Source organism: Cyprinodon tularosa, unplaced genomic scaffold (assembly GCF_016077235.1).
Source record: "Cyprinodon tularosa strain WSP-4 unplaced genomic scaffold, ASM1607723v1 ctg120, whole genome shotgun sequence".
NCBI lineage: Eukaryota > Metazoa > Chordata > Actinopteri > Cyprinodontiformes > Cyprinodontidae > Cyprinodon > Cyprinodon tularosa.
The window spans coordinates 2,558,872-2,584,607 of NW_024038004.1; positions in this window are offsets into that span (position 1 = coordinate 2,558,872).

Here is a 25,736-nt window from a genome sequence, read left to right on the forward strand (position 1 = left end):
ATGTAAGTGTGGAAAGAAATCATCAACAGACATATGGGAAATGTATATATATATATATATATATATATATATTTTTTTTTTTTTTTTTTTTACAACAAAATATGCTATCTTGTGTTATTTTTAATCTTACCATCAGATCCAGAGCAGGAAAATGTGCAGTAAATCTTCAGATTTGTGGTATGATTTTACCACAAATTATGTGGTGCTTGTTCAAGGATATTAAAAATGAAAAACAAATACAAAGAAAGAAGATACGCTGATAAATTGAAAAAATAAATAAAATCAAGCACTGAATGAAAACATTGACCTTATATGATATTAAGTTCCCAAAATGGCCGCTGAAGCCTTCTGGAATCTATTGGGTAACATTCCTTTAAAAAGCCATCAATAAGGCTTTAATAATTGCTCGTTCAGAGATTAACAGTGCCTTATGAAGCGAATCATACAACGCCAAGTTTTCAGACACCAGATGAATTGCTGACACTGTACAGTGAGAGTGGTAAGCACCGTTACGATACTCTGTGTCATTCATCAGTGGGTAATTGATGTGCCCAGTAGGGCAGAAAACAAGAAAAGGCGAGGAGCACCGAGGCAGGAGGGATGCATTCATTTCATCTCAGATGAGAGACAAGAGACACAATATCAAGACGTTTGAGAGGCCATCTTTCAATGTCCCTTTCCTTTGCGCTTGTCCATGAGTGTGTGTGTGTGCATGTGAGAGAAAAGGGTAATTTGATTTCCCGTCCTCAGTCTCATAGCCACAGACTGGGAAGATCAGGCAATCTAGTCCCCTGACCTTCCAGTTTCACTTAAACTTTCAGCAATGAAACACTAGCTCTCTCTGATATTCTTTTTCTTTAGCAAAAAAAGAAAAAGAGAAGTAAAATTGGCGCACTGATGCACACATGCATATCCACACGCTCTGCCTCATCTCTCATCCTCCGTAATTAAGCCTTCCTCATTGATTCTGGGGGCGTTGTTGCCGTGTAACCTAATCCCAATGGTAACATTTCTTGCATTTATAACACAAGTGAGTGTGTCTATCTTGTTTGTTTTGTGCGAGTGTGTACGTGCCCGTGTGCAGACACACTCAGGATTGTGTTTCCTTGGATACACTGATGGGCTCTCAGACTGCTTGTAGCGGTCCATTAGAGATCAATGGGATTCCTGCTCCTAATTCCTACTATCAGGGCGCCTCTGATCCTTATCTTTTGTGTGGAAAATGCAGCCAAAGCTATTTTATCCTTGCATGCCTACAAACACACACCGGTTATTTACAGCTTGTACAATACATGCATTAATGCAGCAGTAGAGGAAAAAAAATTCTCACCCACACAAATATATCATCCAGATGTCAGGTTAATTTGTGTCCTGAATGAGTTGGGGATGAATGTCTATTGAAGACTTAAGCGGTGATCATCATTGCTGTGATTGGCCCCTGAGGTGACAGAGGATAGAGCATGAAAGCTCAGTATCTGCAGCTCAAAGCCACAGTCGGAGGAGACACACAAAGTACACCAATCACGGTGACAGTCTCATTATGACAACAAAACCATATGATGTAACCATTTTTAAGTCTACTAAAGCTTCCAATGTTTACCAGTCGATGGAAATTGCTCCCTGCTACATTGTCAATGGTACACAGTAATTGTAAAGTCATTTTTTTTTTTTATCAATTTCTCTGCAATTTTTAAGAGTGCCAGAGTTTCTGACCATTTGATTGTTTTCTGGATGCAACAACCAAACCAGTGAGCAAAACTTAACAATAAATATTTTAATCCAAAAAAAAAAAAATCATGTCAGGCTATGGTCTGATGCTATTGCTAATGGTAGTGGTTTAGTTAACCCAGATGCAATATTTGCATGCGTAGAAAATTGATTGCTTTAGAAATTGGATGAGGATACATTATTTACTAAACCAGCCATACTGGCTGATCTCAGCTACATAGATTCGTGTAACCGGGAACTTTCTGGCACCAAGTATGGAAAGATAAACTCCTATTTGATTTCCAAGCAGCTTTGGGGATATCTTAGCTTGACTTTACCAGCAGGGACAGTCTCCTATTGGCTTTTTTTTGTAGCCTGTCCCCTGCTTATCAGTGTGTAAGTGTTTCCTTATCAGGAGTGACTTCCACCATGCTTCTGCTGTTCTGCAAATGCATTATGGCTGTAATTTGAAGAGGTATGTTACAGTTAAGGTAAAGCGATACAGCAGTAAACAGCATTGTTGTACGGGAAATAGTGGGTTACTGGAGGGGTCTAGATTTCACAGATGATCTCCAGCTGCTTTTATAACACAGTCAAATCATAAGCTCTAGGGTTAGGAGCACTGAGCGGGATATCCATCCTCTTTCCTTTCCTCATCACCTTCATCTCTACCTAATTTCAGGTTGGAATTATTCTTCACTAAATATATTGTCTCTTTCTTTTCCTTTCAATACAATCTCCTTATTACCCTGATGAATCCCTCCCTATTATCAAACTTCTCTGGTTTTACAATATTTTTCACATACTTTAAAAGTTTATAATTTTGAAGAAATGTCGAATACAATAATTTGTGAAGTTACAGAAAGACCCCACTTTTGAATCGTGGCCAAAAAAGTACCTGAAGTGAAGACAATTTTCTGCAGAGTATAAATCCCCCCTGCGATGGGATGATGTGGGGAGGGTGTGTGTGGATGAGGGGGTTGGGAGGGCGGGTTGGACTTAAGCCATTCAGACACTCAACCAATTTGCCTAATAAATGAACTTCCACAATAAGACTTAGTGTTTTCAACCCTTGGTGTGCTGCTGAAGACCCCCGAGAGATCTCGGAAGTTTGAGATTAATTACTTTTCTTTACTGGTGGAGCAAATTAAAGATAGCTCAGAGAAAAGGCCATCATCATATAATCAACTAATCAACATCTACACCACTCCTCTCAGCACTCCCCCTCTCTCACACACACACACACACACACACACACACACACACACACACACACACACACACACACACACACACACACACACACACACACACACACACACACACACACACACACACACACACACACACACACACCATTAAAAGGAAGCTCCGCTTTCATTTCAGTTTGTGAAAATCAGTCCATCTAACAGTTTTCAACCGTACTTAAAAACAGTCTTTATTTTCTCACTACAGTACAGATTAACTAATTTGTTCTTTTTTAATAAGGGCCAAAATGCACCCTGGAACAAGGATTCATTCATAGATAATGTGTGTGCAGATGTTTTCCTCTGGTCCAGCTGCTGGTGTTTAACCTAGAGGCAGTGGATCGGTAGGTGATACACAAAGAACCAGGGAAACTATCTCCTTCTCAGTGATCACATTGCTCTCTCGCTCTTTTTCTCTCCCTGCCAGAACAAAACAGCTGTAGATTTTACTGCTGAAGAACCGTAGAGACAGCTGATAAGACTAAAATGAGCCATTGAGTCTTGGATTTTCATTGTGTGGGAAAGGGACAGGCTATGGGAAAAAAAGATATGTGATGGGAAAGAACGGTGTATGTTGCTGGGAAATAAAGTGAGCGTTCTAAAGGAGATATAATTTAAAGTTGATGGTTGATGGGATTATTTTTGACCCAGAACTCTTGGTTTAAGTGACTGGATCTTTTATTTTTTTATTTAAAAGTTTGACTTGGAGTTACTGTCACCCAACTTGGTTATCCCGTAGCAAAAAAGAAGCTAGTCGCACAGACAGTCCCAGTGGCTGCTCTTCATTTCCTGCTCTTCCTCTTCTTTTAATGCCTTCTACCCCTTTCTGTCATCTCGCTCTATCTCAGCTCTGTATGAACTCAAAGAAGGGATCGAGCCAGTCTCCATTGCCTGCCTCTCATTCTAATCTTCAATCTAGGACCAAACAATCCCCCCCTTCACACATCTTGAGGCTCAGGGTAGAAATGCATTTTGTGTGTATGGGAATAGCTCTTCTCTCATCCTCTTCATCTGCTCACATTGGGATTTCCAAACCCTCAAAAAATGTGGTATATCTCTCTCTGTGGTGTTGCTCAGTCTATGCTGCAAAAGTCATTTTCAGTTTACTATTTTTTTTTTTACAGATTCAGCAATAATCTTTGTGCAGACCATTTCATGAAGAGGAAAGAGTAACTGTAAAGACAGAAACAGTATTTTTAGAAAAACAACTTAGAGGATATTTAAAGATTTTTTTAAATGCAATAAGCAGTTAATGTCCACTGACATTAGATAACTTTCTTTGTATTTTTGTAATTTAATATAAATCCATATTAGCTAGGCCTTGGGGGTGAAGCTACAGACTATTAGACAGGGGTCAATACCCATTATGACTTCCAAATTCATAAAAAAAAACTGAGATCCAAAAAAAACATAGTGAAAGACATTTTACATTTTTATTTTGGAATATTATATCCACAGAACCTCTACACATAAGAACTTATAAATTGAAACAGATGATAACATAGGAGCATCAGAGAATGCCATGATTTTGGTGCTGATAGCTGGCTTAATTGCTCATTTCATTTACCCGTCTAACTCTGCTCATCTGATCCACCTGCTCCTGCCTCTATTTGAGCTGATTGGTCGCAGCCATCAGTGTCAAATTATTCTTGAGCCTTTTGGTGAGAGATTTTCTAGTGTAACTTATTGTGTTCTGATTGCCTGATCCTGACCCATTTTGGTTTCGGGCCTTTGAGCCTGCCTTTCCCTGTCCTGAGCCATTTGCCTAGTCTGTCTTTGGACAACTGTTAGATTCTACTGTGGAATGAACCTGAATCTGTCTCTTGACTTTGCCCTGTGAAATAACCTGTCTCTGTTCTTCTGCTTGGGTCTGATCTCCTGACAGTTCTGCAGCCTTCTAGGCTTCGGCGCCTTGAACTCTCTGGCAGCATCTGCGGCGTCTTGTCAGGCCACCGGCTGGAATCATCCTTGTTCTCTGGGTACGGACAGAACTGTAAAACCAGGTTAGTGACTCACGCATTCATAATTATCCTCCGTCATATTATCAGGGTCACTAACCATCTGCAGCCAGTCACTTTAAGTAAACGTTTCTGAGTTATACCACTGTCTGTCTTCCATTGAATACTGGGTCCCTGTTCTGAGTCTTTACAGAGAACCATGAAAAATGTTTTTTGCGTAGATAACACTTTCCCCTCAAAACTAGTGAGATGCTTCCCCAGTGATAAACCCTGGATCATGAGTGATCCGAAGGAACTACTAAATGAGAATAAATTAGCTCTAAGTAACGGAGATGGGTAATTATTGAAGCGTGTGTGGAAGCAAATTGAGGCCAAAATAAGACAAAGCAAGGAGCAAACAGGAAGAAGCTGGAAGGAGCAACTGATTAGAAAATCTCAACAAGCTGATAAAAAATGCTGACTGTTTAAGGAACTCCTCTGGAGAAATTGTCTATAGTTAAAGGCTTCACCAGACCTGGTGCAAGAAATTGTAAGAGAAAATCCTTACTGCTTACAACTTATTTAAAAAAAAAAAGCCTGAGTTACTAAAATATTTAATTTCCTTTTGGAATTGATAAAATCGTTTTGAATTGAATTGAATTTGAAGGTTGCATTGTAGAAGTCTAATTTGGTCTAAATCAAGGCTTTTCAACTTGTGGCATCATTTCAACTTGTTTCCATCATTAAAATAATCAGGTTTTGTTGAGTAAGATTTTATTACAGTCAGTAGAATACCTTGGGCTGTAAGTTATCTATGTTACGGTGCTATAACATTGTTTTGATGATTTACAGTATCTGATTTGACAACATCAACTGTGTAATTTTTTTTTTATTAGCTGACCCTTTTCTTTACGTGTTGAAGGGTTATGTAAGAAAAAGGTATAGCATAGTGAAGTTTGCCTATGCAAGCACAGATAGTAAAATAATGAAGTGCATTTGTTTGACATGATAATGTCACAAATTAGTTAGAGCATCACTGTATTTATCATCAGTAGCATCAAAACCAAATAATAAGTTTTGTTAAGATTTGGCAAATCAGAGATATCAAAATAAAATAGTTGTTAAATAGTTGCCATAATGTGTCATTTCTGGCTTTTATATTATTTCACATTAGAATACTTTTTACAAATGTGGGTTGTTTCTGTTGCATCTATAATTCAGTCCTGTAAAGTGATCACATTTGAACGATTGTAGATAATTCTAATTCTACTGTTTTTAAAGATAATTACTTTAATTAATGGATTCTGGCTGCTGAACCTTTGGCTTTCAGTAACTTCGACCCCTTGAGCAAAAAAGTTGAATTTACTATTACCCCTTTTCAGATTAGCTGTAATCTTACCACTTTAAAATAAAAATCTGAAATGATACTAAATGAATATGCTGAAAGAGTTAGAAACTTCAGAAGAGGTATGAATTTATTAAAATCCCTTAAGAGAATTGCCTTTTTAAGGTTTGGTGATATCAATTTAATTGTCAGATCATAGCTTTCGATGCTCAACATTGACTCTGACAGAGAAGACAATTAAACGATCCTTTAAAAATACAACTTTGTGAAGGCCTGTGATTGATGAGCCAGAGAAATGTATTTACACCACAGGCACTGTGTCCATTGTTGTATCATCATAGAAGCTGCACAATGTAAATTCTTTTTGAATGCACAATCAGTGGTGGTAAATGAATACAGTTTCCTTCTCTGACCTTGGCTAAGATGAGTGAATCCCTGTTGCACGGTCACACATGATTACACACACACAGAAACACACAAATATGTGCAAAGGCACATTAAGCTCCTTCCTTGTCAACACAGCAAGTAAATGAGCCTCCGCTCAATAGTCTAGGCCTCTAGTGGTACAAATTATCATCCTATTCATGAGCCTGCAGACCTGTTGCAGCCTAATGTTGGCTCACCGGGTGTGTGGCTGGCAGGTGCAAATACAAATTGGATGTGTATTTCTCTCTTGTATTTGAACTGGTCAATGTATTGACTAATCTTTTATGAGATCGGACCTATATGCAAGCTTCATATTCACTAACAAAAACTGTCAGTGTCCCTAGGTCAACAGGAAATACATATGTATCAGAGCTGTTCTGTAAGCTTATATTTGTTAAGCGCTGTTAAGCTGCCGACATTTACAGGGAAGCCTATTACCAACTAAATGCACCCTGTGGCGTACACTCATCCATCAGCCGTGTGGGCCAGGCCTATTTGTTTGTTTAAAGAATATCCATTTCAGCGAGCAAACAGAGCTTGTGTACATTAGCTATTTATAACCCCACAGCTGTGCCCGGCAGACTCAAACAGCCTGTGCTTATGGAAGGCTGTAGATCAAACTATGGATTTACATTAGACATGGAATCAAAATGTGTGCTGTTATTGAGTGTAAGTTCCTAAACACTCAGAGAAAGTTCATGTTTTCACCAATTGCTTCCCTTATGGAGCAGGGCCATTTTTCAGGTTCTGAAAGTTTGATGAAGAAGAACGATGGAATATGCTATGTTCACAGAGCTATTGTTCACAGAGAACAACATACTGGATGTGGTCAAGTGTGCAAAGCATCAAACTCCTGTGCGCTCACCAGCTACACACCCGGAAAGTTTTTTGGTCAACTTAATTGGTAACGACGAAAAGCAAACTTTATTTTTTTGTTTGGTGCATTTTTTTCCTCCACATACCTGAAAGTTTACACTGGAAAAATGATGGAGAAATAAGTAACAATTTCTTAAATTCAGTGTATTTACCTTTATTTTGAGTAGGTAAATTAGATAGTTTGCCAATGGAATTAGTACTTTTACTCTTAAAATTAGATTATTAGATAAAATGCACTTAAAATAAGACAATGTAGTTGTGTTTTCTTATTTAAAGAGTAAATTGTCTTGTTCCATTGGCAAAATGTCTCTTTTACCTCCTCAATCCAAAAATAAATGCACTTATTTTAAGAAAAACTGACTTATCTAGATTTAGATATTTTCCAGTGTAGCAAAACTGTCACTGTAATCCTGGTTACTCTTCTGCATATTTATGCTTTCATCGCAGCTGTACAATAATAATAAATGTCCAAATTAACTTACAAGTTTGATTTGTATTCCCCTAAATCTTTTAAATCATCACCTTCTGGGACGATGCCTGCAGCAGGTTATCTGAGCAATGGATCAGGTATGACTTCAGCAGGACATTCACTGTTGCTGCAGAACCGGTATGGAGGCTCGTTATGTTCTAAAGTGTTGAGTGTTACCTGTAGTTGGTTAAAATCAAGGCTGGTTTATTGTCACACAGGAACTGAGCTAGACTCTTAACTGAGCCCACCTGAAAAAGTTGACAGTTTGTCTAGAGGTTTTTCTTGAGTGTATTTAAACCTGAGCAAAAGATTCAGACCAACGGGGGGAAAAAAACTCTGATCCATTTGACACTGGTTTGCAAACCGAAAACGGCCGTCTGCACAATGGAAAACATCAAGCTAATTCTGTTTCTTGTAAAGTTACATACTCATAAGAGTAAAGCAATAGAGAAAAGAGCTTCGGTAAAAATTTTGTAAGAATTTTAAATTGTTCATAGATAACTACAAAACAGGCTTAAATCAGAGTTAAGCAGACCATTGCTCAGTTTTTCTGAAAATGTTTTGACACCTATCCGGGTCTTTTTCAGTTTAGGTGGCTTACACTAATGAAACCTGTATATGGAGCGCTGTTGTTTTTCAGCACATGGAGGCCAATCCTCCTAGGCTTATTGCAAATCAGATTCAAACCAATGACCCATCCTTCATTCTCTTTGGACATTGTCATCTGTTTTTTTGGAGTTAACCGTTTCCTTAGCCAAATATTGATTATCTAGCTTTTTTGAAGAGAGTTTCAAGAAAGGGTTTTATGTTTGGGAGCTCAAACCACAATCCTTCTTAACTGGTTAGTGTTTGCTTTTCTCTTTTGACAAAGATGACTTCCTACACCCTTCTTTAAATCATCTGTCTGGTCTGTCAATGGTCTCAACACCATGGTTGTTGAAGGGGAAACATTCCAATGTGACCAACTGGTCTGCTAGCATGTGCTCCATTTGTCCACTATGTTACTCCTAAAGTATTTGATTTGGCCTTACATCTGTAAGGTCAAACATAATGAGAAGGCAATTGTATCACTATCTGCTCTGGCGCCTGAGAAGTGCTTGCAAAAGCTAGAAGATGCTAGATTTGATACATCCTTGGGTGGGAGTAGACTCACTCTTAAATCCCTAAGGCTCGGAAGGTTATGGTTTAAACATCTACATCTGTTCAAAAGGTTACCATCTGTTTGGAAGAAGTGCTGATCTTGTTTTGTTCTTTGTTTTTGCAGAAATTAATAGAATGGGGACTGAATGATAATCACTGACCTTTTTGCGTTAACATAAGCAGCTAAGTTATTTATTTCTTTTTTTATTCTATACCATAATATGTATGTCCTTTGCTCCTGTGTAGGAATTTAACTGCTAAATCTTGTACCAGGAACAGGCGCCCCTCAAGAGCAAAGGACCTCAAATTACTATGATATTAAGATCTTAAACCAAAGTCCAGATTCCTCTGATGTAAGCCTGTTTTGTGGTTTAGATGACCTGGAAAGCCTATAAAGCATCAAACTAAGTGCTAATTCTGACATTTTGAATTTAAAAAGTTGTTTTTTTTTTAAACTTTTTTTAAATGACTATGACCTGGATGACTGAGAATTTTCACCAGTATTTAGATGACCTGGGTGAATGAGAAGTTCCACAGGCATATACCATTTCTGACTCTGGAAATGAAAAAGCTGCAAACATCTTTACTCTTAACCCAGCAGTGCTATTTTCCAAAAAAGGTATACCCATATTCCTTAAGGCCTTTCTCCCCACTTGCCTTAAATGCTAATATTGTTATCAAACAACATAAAGGCCGTGCAGGATGATGCGGTTGTGAAAATTTAATTGTAAATTATTCTGGGCCTGAGTAAATTAGATTTAAATGGCAAAAACATACATACAAAAGTTTACCTAGAAAACTTCTTACTTTTCCTGTCAGGGTTTGATTTTGGTTTTAGAGGACCCAAATACAGGGGCAGGGAGGCAGGGGTGAGTTTCTTGAAGATTTAATTTAATGATCACAAACAGCTTAGGCAGGAATACAAAAATCCAACTTAAAATGTAACACAAACCAGAACCATGGAGACATCAGGGATAACAATCACAAGGAGCCAGGGTAAGACGAGGAAAGAGGAGGTACGACGAGGAACCAGCACTGAGGAACTGCACAAGGAGAGCATTTATGGGAGACTGAACAAAGAGAGGACTAACAAGCTGGTTGGGAGCAGGTGTGAAGAGAGGAGTCTAGAAAGGAGCTAAGGGAAAGGAGACCAATACAAGAGGGTAATGGAGGATAACAAATAAAAAACTAAGAACTCAAACACATCCAGAAAACACAACAGAATAGGAATTAAACTAACTAACTAATTAGAAAACATGGAGCAAAGTAAAACTAAACACATTCAAAAGAAAACATAGCAGAACCAAGACCGTGACATTTCCTGTAATGAAGGAAATGAAGATAATAAACTAACAAAAACATATTGGTTACATATGTAGCAAGTTTGGTGCCAATACAGCAGGCAACTGAGAAGTTATCAGGCAAACCTTTTTTTTCTTTTTAACAGTTTGGCACAAATGCTGATATTTGGAATTTATTCCTGAAATTTAAAATTAGTTATATATTTGTTTATAAAAATACAGTTTTCCTCACAAAAATCAGAAGTTTTTTTTATTCTTTATTTACAGACTTTAATTACAAGCTAATTTGAAAATAAATGCATGAGGATTCAGAGGCGTATCTAAATAACTCTTTGTCATTATTTGTTATTTGTAATCAGGGAGCTTCATGCTTTTTGGAAAGCTTGCTTCTACAGAATCTAATGATTTCCATCAATTATAGACAGACAGGAGCCACAGTGAATCACAAGGGAAAGTAGCAAAAGTCTTTTAATTACACACCAGATTCTAAATATGGGCATGTAAAAAAAATCAGTAATAAAAAGTGAATAGGCAGCCCTTTGCTGGATAATAAGCTATCAGTTGGATATATTAAGAAACAGACTTTTTTGGGAGGAAGATATCTTGATGAAGAAAAAAGCAAAGGTAGAACAGATTTTATTACCTTTTCTTGTTTTGCTGAGGGTTTTTAAATGGTCATGTGTAAATTATCAGAATTTTGCCAATGAATTTGGCTTAATACAGTTTCTTGGTGGCTTTCATTGGAAATGCATCATACAGCACTTCTATGTGTGTTGTTGAAACCAGGCACACCAAAAGACAAACTTGGTCATAAATAGTCTCATAGAGGAATCTCAGACAAAGATCCGGACATACGATAAGTGTTTCTTTGTCTCAAATGTAGTGAGGTACAAGCTTATGATTACTGTATTATAGCTTGAAAGGAGGCGGTCAGGCTTAAGGGGTTAAACACTGTTAAAAATGTTACACTCTAATCTAACACATTCCTGTTTATCCTCTGATTGTTTTTCATGTTACCCACCTCCTTCTGTTCTGAAATGTAATTAATTTGTGTTTGAAATATTTGCATTTGGGCTGCATGGTGGCCAGGTTTGTAGCACTGTTGCCTTGCAGCAAGATGTCCCATGTTCAATTCCTATTCGAGGGTCTTTGGGTATGATGTTTTCAGATTCTTTCTAGATATTCCACCTTCCAGAGAATTTAGAGTATTAAAATGTCTTTAGATGTGTGTGTTGCCCTCCAACACGGCGTACCCAGCCTTTTGTTGATAGGCTAGACATAAATCGAGAAAATAGATTGATAATTCTTGTTCATTCAGAATGAAATCCCCATCAAATTACAATATTTTGGAGGTGCAAAACCAGGGGGCCAGGGCTGAGTTTATAAGAGCAATGTTTCTAAATAGTAAGCATTAGATTAGGTAATTATTATTGGTATCTGTTTTATTTTCTTTGACATTTATAAAACAATTTGTTTTGCAGTTAGCTAATTTCTCTAGAAATCAACCTGCACATATGGTAGCCTAGAAAAAACTGCGGTGAAGTTGTAGTTATTTTTGCTGCATATGTCTTATACCAGAAAGAAGTTGCAATGATGCAATAGTGAAACAGAGGTATAACTAACAAACTAAAACATTATGCCCTGCTGGTGTACCCATAATAGTTCTAAGTTACTTTGCACTAAATTATACTGGTCAACATTTCCTTAGCAAACTAAAACATAATATGCATGTAATTATGTATAATCAGTTTCAATTAATAAACCAGCACTTTCAAGTAATTAAATCAGAATCAAACATGCTGGACCCTTCCAGGGTTGTTTTACATTTTGAAAGCTGGACTCTCATTTTTCAGGTAAAAATGCCATTCACAAAATTCCTTAAAAAATGCTGAAGACATTTATATGTAAAAAAAAATGTATTCTACCCCTGTATTTCTCCCTGTTTATTTATATATATATTTTTTTACTAAGCACAAATCAGGCATGCAGTACATTTTTAATTGCTCAACTAATTTCACATCTCCTTCTATAAGACATCCACAAAGTGCTTGACTCTTCATGAATTATAAAACAAATTCATACTTTTCGTTTATTCATTTTAAACTCTCCGACAACTGGAGTGTTACATTACCATTATTGATATCCTAGTCTTCTATGAATGGCAAATATTGCAAAGAGGTTGTTCTTCTCCCCTTCACTGTAATAGGACAGGCTCATGGCTGAGTAATGCAACCGTTTTACAAGATTAATGAAGCTATTATTGTTATGTCTCTCGGGGCTGATGAGGATTTTGGCTTGTAAATGTCTTCAGGGGATCTGCGCAATCAACACATCATCAAGAAGAGGGAAACTTAGAACTGCAGACAACTCACCACTGTCATTAACTGGCAAAATGACATTGAACTGTGAATCAGCAAATACAGTGCACACCTGTGCAAGAGTACATAACTTTCAATGCAAAATGATGCAGGAGCATATTATGCATAACTTTGTGAGGCATAAAAGTCTACAGATCACTGTTAGTGTATCTTAGGGTGATTATAATATGTTTATATTCTTCTAGTGTATTACAGAGATGACAGCCACTTAAGCTTGCTTTGATGTGCGGCTATAACACTCCTTAAACTTCTCATGGTAAATTATTCTTGTGCATTTTAAACAATTAAGACTAATCCTCTAAAAACAGTTATAACCATACTAAAAAAGGTGCTATGTAGCCAATATTACCACACTACCTTCTAACCATCACCAAGCTACGCAAAATAACCACATTTGATCATATTTTGAAACATAAACAGCTTTGATTGATGAGCTCAAGAAACCAAAAGCAAAAAAAACTCAAACTGACTCATAGTATTTAAGTTTTCAGACATCGAGTAAGGGTCATTTATTTCTCAGGATGAATAAGGTGAGTTATAAAAGAGTGTTTTGCCATAAGCCATGGCATTGGGCACCAATTACGATGCATGACGTCTTTGCTAATCGGACCCTAAAGTTTTGTCCCTCACAGGGAAATGGGATGACCTCACACATTCTCTTTTCGCGTGCACCTAAAAAACAAAAGGTCCCATAGGGGTTACCATCTGAATTTACAGGCCAGGAGCCAGGAACAGCATTTGGACTAGTTCATTGAAGATTTTTGATCTGAAATATGCTAGACTTCAAGTTGAATAATTTTTTTGAATAAATTCTTGCATTTTGAATTTTGTTTTGAATATATTCCATATGTGTGCAAAGTTAACCGTTTCACCATGATTTGAGCTTTCATTTGTTGTAATAAGTAGAGATGCACTGTTCCATTTTTTTCCCGAGCCATTACAAATGCGATACAGGGGCTTAGCATGTCGGCTGATATCCAATATAGATTCGACATGGCTATCACATTAAATAAGCTTCTCTCTTGCCCTTTGAGTAAAGTCAATATGCTTGACTTGACCTAAACATTGTTAAAAAGGTTAACAAATTAACATGGATATAAATTATAACAAACTGCTTTGTTTGTTCTACACAATGACGTAATGAATGTTGCAATTATAAAACTAATATCTGGATCAGAATCCTGGATTCATCCTGGTGTCATTCATCCAGTATCCAATCCCGTTAATTTGCCAATGAATCCATTCTGCAAACACAGCCAGTTTGTCACGCATTCCCAGAACAACACATGACAGTATTTGATTGAATAACATCAAATTGTCATGATCTTGGCACTAGTGAATGGATTAATGGTTCATTCTAATCACCTGTCCAACTCCATCCAATTTCTTATCACCATTTTTCTGTGTCACCTGCTCTAGTCTCTATTTAACACTAGAAGTCCCGGAGAATTTCAGTTTTCCTGCAAGCCGCCCTCCCCTCTTCAAGTTTGTGTATTCACTCTACCTTGCTAACTGTCCCTATTGTACTGCAAGAACCTGTGATATGACCAGCCGTTCTACATGAGACTGGATAAACACTGAAACAAACTGGCGTCAGAACAAGAGCATGATCCAAGCACTTTTCATTACCTGCCCCTGTAACATCAGACCTTTTTGCAGGAAGATATTGATAACTCTTTTATTTAGGCAAACCCTTTGAACAACCAGATATCATACGGATCCTAGTTCCTGAGCAGAAACTCGGTCATAAATATGCTTTTCCAACAAGCCAAGGCAGAGCCCATTTATATTGTCCACTCATTTATATTGAAAAGCTCACTATGTGACAGAAAGAACAAATTAGAGAATAATAGTATTTTATCTTGTCTCACCCTCTCATGTCATTCAACATTTCAGCTTAGAAAATGACAAACAGTGTGACTTCAGCATTGGAGTGACATTTATTTCACCCAAGGAAAAGCACTACATATGAAGCATGAAGCTACAATTGTCCCATTTAGCAGTTTCAACAAACCCAAGGTGAGTCCTTCCTCCATTTGTGACAGATATACTGTAACTTTATACTATAACACTCAGTGCGTTGGTTCCTGTTGCAGAGATTGCGCACCTGGCCTGCTTATAATGACAATGAAAAAAAAAATAGAGTTTAGCACATATTCCGAAAGTAAGAGTTGTAGTATGAACTAGATTAGGTTATCTATGTGTGCTACAAGTTTGGTGGCACTACAATGATCTACAGTGCAATTGTTGGCAATTATATGATTATAATAACAATGGAAAGATCTATAAAAATAGAGTTTAGCACATTTTCCCAAAGTAAGAGTTGTAGTGTGACCCGAATGAGGTTATCTGTGTATCCTAGAAGTTTGGTGGCACTACAATGATCTATAATGTAGTAATTGCTCATTTCAGGAATCTAGTTTGTGTGGGTTGTGCTTTTGTTTGTCTCCCCTCCACCACCAGGCGGTGCCTGATTCTTATTGGCCTCCTCACACACCTGCGGATGGTTACTTCATTACTGGAGGACTCTTAAGCTGCTGACTGCCACTACCTCGACGCCAGAGTGTTTGCTAGTTTTGGGTACTCTAGCCAAGCTGAGTTTTGCTGAGTCAAACTGAGTTTTTGTCTACCTGAGTTTAACATTGCTGTTTTTGTCTTTGCTTCCCAACAGGAAGTCACCCTGCAAACAGGATGTTTTGGACCTTCTCCCCCTTGGAAGGATTCTCTGAGCATCAAGCTGAGCTGAGGATTCAAGCTAGTGGTTTGGATGTACTTTTCCCCAAGGATTGTTTGGGCGTCTCTGTGAGCAGGGATTTCATCTCCACAAGAAACCGTTCAAGTACCGCAGGAAAACTAAGTGACAGTCAGCTCCTCCGTTCCTCAAGGAAAAACCGCAATCTGGGTAAACCCTGTCCGCCCTCCAATGAGCAAGTCATTCACTGGAACAACCCACACTGACTGGATTCAACAAGAGATACCTTTTTCTGAAAACGTGAGTCCTGTTGCCTTAATTCCCTTCTTCAAATCGAAGACACAAATTTCCCACTGAGCCTGAACTAACCGCAGAATCTTCTCCTTCACTTTTCAGTCCCGGTTCGACAGTGTTCAGAGCAGCACTGGGCTCCTCTAAACCAACTCTCAATAAAACCTGTTACCTTTTCTCTGGTCTCTCTGTTTGGTCTTCTGCATGTGGGTCAGAGCTTTAGATAAAATCATGAACATTTTATATTTATTCTAATAATAAAATAGAGGTGCCTTTTGTCATTTAGGCTTTAGGAAACTCCTCATAAAAGTATTATATTCGAATTCAATAAATGTGGTATGAAAGACATTAGATGAGATGCACATGAAATGAATTTCATAATAATCCACCTCTCCTTGGTGACGCTTTTGAATGTTTCTCTGTTTATTTCTATGGTGTTACAACTTTAAGATGGTGCCTAAGCATTTGTGGAGGAGCGAGCTCTACATAGGGTCCAATGTAATTCTCCCAGCACGATAGGAGACTCATTTTTTAGGAAACTACGGATCTAGCTCACTGTCTGCCTTGCTGTGGTTGCAGAGAAGTGCCTGTTTTGTAGAATAAATCATCCACCAACAAGTTATTAATCCGGAAAAGCTGAAACTGTGAATATATTGCTAACTTCACTGCAGTCTCATGATACTGCCCCCTAGTAAATAGGGCAGATGGTCATTGGTGTATAAATATTCTTGCTTTCCCTCTCCAGCTCATGCAGCTATTTTCATTTTAGAGATCAGTTATTGTCTGATCGCTGTGCTGGTGGCACCGTTGTCTAAAATCATTCCGGTGTTGGTGACACTGATGACGTACTCCTAGTTATATTTATTTACAAATATGAAACTGAAGGGGATGGAATGGTTCTCAAACGACAGCGCTAATGGAGCATTTACATCTGAAAAGTGATTCTTGAGTTGTGAAGTACTGTTGGGGGGGGATTGGAGGCTGACGAAAATTCTCGTATCTCTGGGCTTTCTAGTTTTAAACTACTTGCTCCCAATTATCAGTGCCAGATTATTTGCACCTTAGGTGAGAGTTCTCTAGCATTCTCTACCTGTTTGTGTTCTGATTGCCTAATCCTGACCTGTTTTGTCCTTGGACTCTGAGCCTGGCTGTTCTGATCTGTTTGCCTGACTTGTCTTCGGACTCCTGCTGGATTCTGCCTGTGGACTTAACGTGGATCTGTCTCCTGACTTAAACATTGATTTGCCTTCGGTACCCCTTCGGATATCTGAATTTATGGCCTGGACTCCTGTGAACCTCTTCGACACCGGCTTAGGCTTTACCTTCTTTCCTTCATCTGCTTGGATGTGTTCGTCATCAAGTTCTGAAGTTTTTCGTCTGGAACTCTCTGGGCGACATTTGCTGTATGATGTTGGTAGCCATCCAGCTGGATTCCACTCCTTCCTCTGGGCATGGACTAAACTCTAAGACCGGGTCAGTGGCTCACACGTTGGTAATCGTCCTCCATCAGATTTACATGGTCACTAACCTGAGTTCTCACTCTGCAGAGATTCTGGCCTTAGACGCCCTAGCTGCTGAATTGCAGATTCGACTTTTCTTAATAAAGGCTTTTGAGAAGTCCGCCTGTCTGTTTGCTTTGAATTCCGGGTCCTCTGTTATGAGCCTTGACACAAATTGCCATTGATGTTATCCTTATTTTGATATCCTCCTTTGACTGATTTCATCCTTACTTTGCTTAAGTTATAAATAATGAAAGCACCATAAACGCCTAATTTTATGTTATCCATGGCTGTGGCGCCCCAAGATCATCAGATACTCCAATCTAGCCACCCCCTTGGAAGCATTCTTGAGCTTAAAAGGGGAAAAATTTACCCTCAGTTTGTAGAATAAGATACTTATAGGAATGGAAAAAATTAAGATAAATGCTTAACTGATAGACCTAAATGTACCTGAAATACCCAACTTTCCAGCATTATAATATTAACTGTATATCATCCAGAGATGCAACATAAACCCCCAAGAAGGTCAGTAGGAAATATAATTGACAAGATTCCATTAAAATATGTGAATATATTCAGAGTTGTTTGTCAGCTCCTGACTGTGACTACCACTCTCCATGTTCCCTTTGTCAATGTCCTCCAGCTAACAAGGCTTTGTGTCAGTGATCCTTTCAGCAACTCCACATGTCACTTCTATTTACATCTTTTTAAGACTCACCCACTCACATGGCAGATCAGGGAAATATGAAATTAATTTGATTCTCTCGCATCTTTTTTACATCCACTTAGGTTTTATACTGTTGGCTCAGTTTGATAACGCTGATAAATGATGGTCACCTGCATGACACGAGAGAGCTTGTTAAGTATGGCAAAGTCATCCATCAGGCTAAGTTAGTGAGCTGATTTCTTTTTCTACTCAAGCAAATGAACAAAATTAAATTAACACAAATGTATCTGCAGTCAGCCAAGTGAAAAATGGGTATAATGCAATAAAAGTGAAAGGGCACATGTCCTCAATTTCACAACTTTTTTTTTAAGTAGTGTTGAAGCTCTTAGCTCACAAGATTTAGAAGTAGGAAACAAATGAAAGCTTAATATTTTACAAGTCCAGTTCAAAAGTTTATTTATCATTTAATCTACAAGCAAAAATCAATTATTAAACACAGCACTCAAACATATTATCTAGACAGGACAAAATTAGTGATACAGATGGTATTTAAGTTAATATTTAAAGCTAGCTTTGAATAAGGAAGTAGTTGCATGGGGATTTATTTAGTGAACAAGATGAGATCACTATTGATTGATTAATACTATTTATCTTAGGAAATGGAAGAGATGCATCCCGGAATTTCACACTTGATTCTTGTTTAAATATTAATAAATATGTAAAAATGGATGAAAATCTGTCCCCGTTTCCTATTTTATTTTCCATAAAATATATTTATTTTTATTAATGAGTTGGAAATGTCCTCAGATTAGAAGTCTTGTGACCTTAAACTAGAGTCTCAAAAAAGATGGCACACAGCACTCTATTGCAAACTCTCTCTGCAAGTTCCAATATCTCTCTACTGTACTGAAAAACTGTTCTTCAAATTTTAAATAGTCAGTGAGTAATAAGATTAGCCATCATCTATCATTTATATCAACATACAATTTGGAAACTGACTGATATGATCATGACATGTTTTTAGTGATTTATTGGGAGGAGTTTATTAAAACCAACAATCCTCTGAGTCTGTAGGACTTCTATGTATTAGTTTAGACTAAAATGCTGCTGTTAGAAACAATCATTTTTGAATTAGGACAGATTTACCAGACTGAATATGACATAATTTCCCATGTCTCAGCTGCTTCTGCATTTAGTTTTCATGTTTTATGTTTGTTGATAGCAGTTTCACTAAATTGTCAATAATTACTTTTTTTTGTAATTACTATTTTGTAAATAAGGGCAATGCAAACGCAGGCATTTGGTTTTTCAAAATGCTTATTGTTAAAATCAGTAGCATCTTCAAAATCTTTCATGAACATAGATTAATACAGATGACTACTGGAAAGAATTCTGCTGTCGATTAAGTACTCCATGACCACAGCTCTATGAAAGTTTTTTTCATTTTGTGCTCTGGTTATCATGTAGATCGTATTCATTGGTGGATAATGGGTAAAAATTACTACCTGTGAAAAGTAAAATGTCAATTTAATGTTATGTAAAAATAAATCAGATAATATTTCACTCTATGAATGAGTGTTCGTTCATTAAAAAATTGCTGTTCTTGACTCATTATTTCCCGTTGAGTTAATCATGCCTTCATCCTAAGGGCCTCTTTCTTAAGATTGTAAATGGTAAGTTCTACATGATAAATGATTATTAAGTAACACAGTATTAAGAACATGTGAAACATAGCTCAGTTTTCATTATATTTGGCTGCTTTAATTTCATACATTTTAATGTATGAAATAGGCATATGATTTATCATGCTGGAGATTTTTATTGAGTTGATTGATTGATTTTTATTTCACACAATATATTGATCTGCTTTATGAAAACTTGTTAACGTCAGTTGCTAAGAGAAAAACAGTACATCTAACAAAATGTTTGCTTTTTAAATAAACAGCATAGCCTATATATATATATATATTTCTGATAGACATTAAATCTAGGCAGAAAAATTCTGCTCTAACAGAGGGATTTCTTTGATATATTTCTTTGTTCCCTTCCTAGCTTTTGAAAATTGTAGACTGTAGTTTTTCTAGCTTTCTTTCAGCAGTAAATGTTACCCTCCTCTTCCACAAAGCTTAGATGTGTGGACTAAAAAAAATAAGTGTGTCTTCGACATTCTGCAACCTTTAACAGAGATCATTTAAAATCATCAAGAGTAACCATGGAGAGGTAACCTATAGAAGTACTGGCTGTTTTACAGACAAGGTTGACATTAATTTGATGTGCAAACCTTTATCCTTATAATCTAAATAAATCCATATAATGCAGAAATACATAAAAGTTTTAATGTGGCTGTGTTTTTTATTAAAGAGATGTAGATTGGTTTGCCTACAAAGGAAAGCACACATGCTGGAGAAAGGGAATGCAATAGCAACACACACACACATATATATATATATTTATACACACACACACATATATATATATATATATATATATATCTATATATATATATATACTGTATATAAATATAGGTATGTGTCATCCTCAAGCTCAGGTCCTCTACCAGAGGCCTGGGAGTTTGAGGGTTCTGCGCAGTATTTTAGCTGTTCCTAGGACCAAAGGTTTCAAGTAACAAAGTACAAATACTTTGTTACTGTAGTTAAGTACACTCTTCAGGTATCTATACTTTACTCCATTACTTATTTTTCTTCCTACTTCTGACTTCTACTCATTACATGTTCACACAAGTATCTGTACTTTCTATTCGTTACATTTTTAAAACAAACATTACTCATTACTCTTGCTTCGGTTTAATGTTTATAAATATTTATTTCACATCATGTGCGCCATCCAATGCAGATCATTGGCGCCATCCACATCTAGTGAAAACTAGTGTAATTAGATGAGTCATATAACACAAACACTCATTGGTTAGCTAAAGGAAATCATCAGAAGCAAGCAGGTGTTCTGCAAACTGCAAACGTGAATTATCTATGCAATGCTGCAATGTCGGATTTAGAAAAAGATGTTGAAATGTCTGAAAGGTCGGACACAGGTGAGAGCGTATCGGGAGATGGAGACCAACAAGAGACCAACTTGGCCCTATCTTAAAGAATTTTTCGAAATAATCGAAAAATTGAGCTTTCAATTCATATAGCTGCATCTAGTAGTTTTTTTTATTATGTTACTTTATACTTTTATACTTTAAGTAGTTTTTGGAGCACATACTTTTTCACTTTTACTTGTGTGTACTAGTGTTCTTTCTCCTTGATGTTGCTGTCGCTTGGATTGCCATATCTATCACTACTGCCTTCTTCTGCTGTTTGTCAATACTCCATTATATATATATATATATATATTAAAGTTAGACTGACTCCATTTATTTTATATTGTTTTCATCACTATTGACATCTGAGCTTGCTTTGTTGAGCTCGGTTGATCCCAGGCTGTTCTCTATACCCAATCTGTTCCTCTGCCTGGTTTTCATGTGTGGCAAAGCTGAACTCAAACATACAGGAATAACTAACTTTTTTTTTCTTTTTTTTTTTTTTTTAAAGCTTGTGTTATTCTTTAGGTGGGTCCTCACAAAGCCGAACAGATCCCAGTCCTATTTTATTCTATTACCTGAGAAATAAAATATTTTCCTGTATCTCTTGCAATGCACTCGTGGACCACTAGGGGTATGAGTACCCCCGGTTGGGAATCACTGATTTTACGATGGCTTCATCTATCAGGCCCTGGATAATTTTGGTTTTGGGCAAAAAGTTTATAAAGTCCATTCAAATTTTGTACAAAAATAGTAGCTGCTAACTTCAATTTATATATGGGACTTGTCCTAGTGTTTCCTTTATCCAGAGTAGTGTGACAAAGTTATTTGTACTTTGGTTGCTTGTACAGTCTGGAATGCTTCCAAAGGGGTTGCTAGATTGGAGTATCAGTTGGCCAAAAGTTTTGAGAATGATTCAAATGTTAATATTTACAAAGTCTACTGCTTCAGTTTTTATAACAGCAATTTGCATATACTCCGGAATATTATAAAGAGTGATCAGCGTAACAGAAATTAATTGCAAAGTCAATACTTGCCTAGAAAATGAACTTTTTCCCCTAAAAGACATTTCAACATCATTGCAACTCTGCTTCAAAATGACCAGCTGACATGGTTTTAGTGATTGCTCCATTAACACAGGTGTGGGTGGTGATGAGGACAGGGCTGAAGATCAATCTGTCATGATTAAGTAAGGATGACACCACTGGACACTTTAAAAAGAGGCTGGTGCTTGGCATCATTGTTTCTCTTCTTTGAACCATGGTTATCTCTAAAGAAACACATGCAGTCATCATTGCACTGCACAAAAATGGCCTAACAGGAAAGAGAATCGCAGCTAGAAAGATTGCACATCAGTCAATAATCTATCACATCTTCAAGAACTTCAAAGAGAGAGGTTCCATTGTTGCCAAAAAGGCTCCAGGGTGCCCAAGAAAGACCAGCAAGCTCCAGGGTTGTCTCTTAAAAGTGTTTCTGTTGCGGGCTACCAGCAGTGCAGAGCTTGCTCAGGAATGGCAGCATTCAGGTGTGAGTGCATCTGCACGCACTGTGAGGCGAGACTCTTGGAGCACGGCCTGATCCTAAGGAGGGCAGCAAAGAAGCCATTTCTCTCCAGGAAAAACATCAGGAACAGAGTGATATTCTGCAAAAGGTAAAGGGAGTGGACTGCTGAGGACTGGGGTAAAGTCATTTTCTCTGATGAATCCCCTTCCGATTGTTTGGGACAGCTGGAAAACAGCTTGTTCGGAAAAGACGAGGTGAGCGCTACCACCAGTCTTGTCTCATGCCAACTGTAAAGCATCCTGAAACCATTCATGTGTGGGGTTGCCTCTTAGCCAAGCGAGTCAGCTCTCTCACAGTCTTACCAAAAAACACAGCCATGAATAAAGAATGGTACCAGAACGTCCTCCTAAAGCAACTTCCCCCAACCGTCCAAGAGCAGTTTGGTGATGAACAATGCCTTTTCCAGCATGATGGAGCACCTTGCCATAAAGCAAAGGTGATATCTAACTGGCTCAGGGAACAAAACATAAAAATTTGGGGTCCATGGCCTGGAAACTCCCTTTACAAAATGCAAGCATTGATTGTGCAAAAATGGACTGCTATCAGTCAGGATTTGGTCCAGAAGTTGATTGAGAGCATGCCAGGGAGATTTGCAGAGGTCCTGAAGTAGAGAGGTCAACACTGCAAATATTGACATGCTGCATTAACTCATTCTAACTGTCACTAAATGCTTTTGTTACTAATAGTATGATTGCAATTGTATTTCTGTATGTGATGACAACATCTGACATACACACATGAAAACCAGAGGGCAGGCCATGACTGTACTTTCCACTTTTGAACAGTCATCAATACTTTTGGCTGAGGGGGGGTACTCATGGTACTGTAAGACAGAATACCCAAAGGACTGCACAAATCATAAAAGGTTGGGAATCACTGGTTTAAAGAATTGAAGGCCTTATAGAAATCTAGTAACAAAATAAATTCTCATGATGTGTCTACATAGAGGGTGGATCTTGGGGAAAAGCAAAGCTGAGCCAGGCAAAGGTGACAATTTAGGGAGGGGAATGGCATCATTTTGTGGAATTTAGTGAAACTGGATCAATATCTTTCCTGTCTATTTTCCTGCTAAACTCATTGATGAGCCTCAGTACTCAGCCATATCGCCTGACTACTTTGGAAAGCGGTTTACAGTAAATTCCCTTAGAGTTTTGACAGACATGTTTCTTTGGGGGGGTGTTTGTTGTCAGCTCGCGTTTCAGCTAGAACGATTGTTTGGAGATGATTTGAAAAGTTTAGGTAAGTGAATAAAGGATAAGAGATTGAGTAGATTACACAACCTACTCTCTGGTTATTTCAGGTAGTACTAATCTAAAAATCTGAAGGCAGTGACATTTTCTTTTCATGACAGTAAGTTTATCCCCCCAAAAATAAGCGGAAATCTCTCTTTTATCCTGACACAGTGGAAGACTGAATGTTACACAACTGAGCTGAATACATAATGCATTTTTCAAACTTGAAACGTATAAAAAGAGACTTGGACAGAATTAATTCTGTTAAGAAGTTGGTTACATTTTACATATGTCAGCATATATATCAATGTTAGTAATTTTGTCGCCAACAGAAAATAAGGTGTACTGTATACACATAGGTCATTTCAATAGGATACTAATGTTTATGTAAAATTGCAGATATGTTCCTTAAATGTAAGGTTTATGTAAAAGTAATGAAAGTTAACCATACCAGGGTTGGCTGCTCAAAGTCAACAAAAATGCTTCAGCTCAGTCTCAAGTGTTTTAATAAAATCATTGTTGAATTGATTATTAAGTCAGGATTAATACATTAGCTCAGAAAGAGGAAACTTAGTTGGTCTCAAGCTGTGCACTAAACTTGAGAGCCTTACACTTAAACGTCCTTAAAACATATGAAAGGAAATGCTTAATAATTCATTATAAAGTGGAATATTAAAATATGATTTATATTTAAAGCAAATGGCGGCAATCTGTTGGGATTTTGCATTCGTTTTTAATCTGATCACTTTGTACTGATGCTAAATAAGGTTATACCTCTCTACAGCATATGAAGTTGCATGAAAAATGCACCTACAAAGTCATCAAATTGTATTGCTGTTAGGTACTTTTTAGGCTGATTTACATAGTTTGGCATCCCAAAAGATGCATGAGGCGGCAAGTTGCCATATTGGGCTATAAAGGTCCAAATTACACATGAGGCAAACATAGAGAGCTGTTAGCTGACAGATGGTGGAAACATGAATCTGCAGACAAGCAAGAAGAGGCCTAGAGCTTTAAGCTTTACATGCCTGTACATGATAAATAGTGGAGGTGTGTTCAAGCAGATATGTGTTTTCATGTGGTTTTCAGTATGTGTACATCAGAAGTTTTATATGCACATCTAGAGTTTTATATGCATATCTAGAATATGTGCATACTTTCACCAGTGCAAGGATGCATATATGAGCATCCTTGGGTCTCTGCTAGGCACTGAATCAGCTGAATGACGGAGGAATGAGAATTTGTGAGGATTCACCATGGCAACGGAGGATGGAGGCAGAATTAAAGCTTATTGCACATCACAGCAGGAGGAATAAAAAAAAAAATTGATTAAACATTCCCATCTCTTCCACCCCATCCTTTTTAATCTTAATATTAGGTCTGCTGTAAGATAGCACAATAAAAAAAGCAAATCAGCTGCCCTTACATATTGTTAACATCATTATACACAAAGATGCTAATGTGGAAACTAGAGGTTTATACTTTAACATGGAAACTTTAGATCTGAAAAAGTGCAAATAATTGAGGCTTAGAAAATATTACCTGGTCAAGAAAACAGAAAAATTTGTATGTGAAACCAAGCGGCATCTCATTACCTACCTACAGCAAATAATATGTTTTTAACTTGTTTCTGCTGGGGTTTTTTTATTCTCTTGAACAGTCCCTTGCAAAAACATTAAAACATTCTGAATGTTTTTATATTTTTGCTAAATTATAAGCACAATATATCCAGTGTGCGTTGTGAAACAATCTTTAAATGATGATTGGTGTTTTCCAATGTTATTTATAATCATTGCAAAACTCAGATTCTGTCAGATTGAAGAAAAAAAATCTAAATAGATTCTCAATTTTATTAAAGAGATGTTATGTATGTTTTAGTGAAAAATTTGTGCGTCCATGTTAAATGGGTCCGACCTAGGAAACAAT